Consider the following 1584-nt stretch of genomic DNA (forward strand, 5'->3'; position numbering starts at 1 on the left):
CTGATCCAGCGGCCGGTGTCCTCATAGGCGGAGGGAGATTTGGACACAGACTCGGAGAGGAGACGCCCTGTGATGACAGGCAGAGGGAGCGACGCCAGTGTCTGCACACGGGGGACGCCAGTCTAGAGCAGCCCGCAGACACGGCAGGAAGGCGTGCAATGGCTTCGACCTCAGGACCTCACACAGGCACCGGCAATGTTCACCCCTCGATCTGACTTCTGGCCTCTGGGACTGGGAGACAATACATTCCTGCTGTTTACAGTCACCCACTTCGGCGGCATCCTTACGGCAGCCCTAGGCACTCCTGCTGTGGCAATGAGGGTGAGCTGGCCAGTTGGATGAAGCTTCTTCCTTTGAGACCCCAAGTCCTCTTCCCCAGGCCTCTGCCCAGAGGACTGCCCAGCCCCTCCCCCCAACCCCACCCCCCGCCAGGCTGTCCCCTCCCTCCGTTCTCCAGCAGCAACCAGGGAAATCTTCCCAACTCCACTTGGTGCCTCACTCCACTCCACCTCCCACTATCGCCTCAGCCCCTGCAATCGCTGTGGCCGCCGTCCCTGCGAAGAGCTCCCAGCCCCACCTCCCAGGCCTCTCTGGGGCAGCAGACGCTGCCCTGACTTCCGCCCTCGAGGCTGGGATGCCTTCTCCTCTCCGCCCGCCCTCTGAACGTGCTCCGTTTTCTGCGTGTGCAGCTTCTTGATGCAGGTGTTTGCCAGGGCTCTGTCCTTCTCCGGCCTCGCTTCTCCTCCCAGACGTGGAGGAGGTAAGGACAGTGGTCGTGAGGGTGATGGTGGTAGGAACGATGGTGGTCATGAGGGTGATGGTGGTGGTGGGGCTGATGATGGTAATGATGGTGTTGATGATAGTGGGAGTGACAGTGGTGATGGTGATGATGATGGTGGTGATGATGGAGGTGATGATGGAAGGAATGATGGTGGTTATGGATGTGACGATAGTGATGATGATGGTGGTGATGATGGTGGTGATATGGTGATGATGATGGTGGTGATATGGTGATGATGATGATGGTGGTGGTGGTGGTTATGGATGTGATGATGGTGATGATGATGGTGGTGGTGATATGGTGATGATGGAGGGAATGATGGTGGTTATGATGGGAATGATGGTGGTTATGGATGTGATGATGGTGATGATATGGTGATGATGATGGTGGTGATATGGTGATGATGATGGTGATGATGGAGGGAATGATAGTGGTTATGATGGGAATGACGGTGGTTATGAATGTGATGATGGTGATGATGATGGTGGTGATATGGTGATGATGATGGTGGTGGTGGTGGTGATATGGTGGTGATGGTGGTGATAGTGGTGATATGGTGATGATGGGGGGAATGATGGTGGTTAGAAGAGTGAGGCTGCACCCAAGCACCCTCCTGCAGCTTGGATGGGAATGATGGTGGTTATGGATATGATGATGGTGATGATAATGGTGATGATGATGGTGGTGATATGGTGATGATGGAGGGAATGATGGTGGTTATGATGGGAATGACGGTGGTTATGAATGTGATGATGGTGATGATGAAGGCGGTGATATGGTGATGATGGTGGTGGTGGTGGTTA

Source organism: Myotis lucifugus, unplaced genomic scaffold, assembly GCF_000147115.1.
Source record: "Myotis lucifugus unplaced genomic scaffold, Myoluc2.0 scaffold_931, whole genome shotgun sequence".
Lineage (NCBI taxonomy): Eukaryota > Metazoa > Chordata > Mammalia > Chiroptera > Vespertilionidae > Myotis > Myotis lucifugus.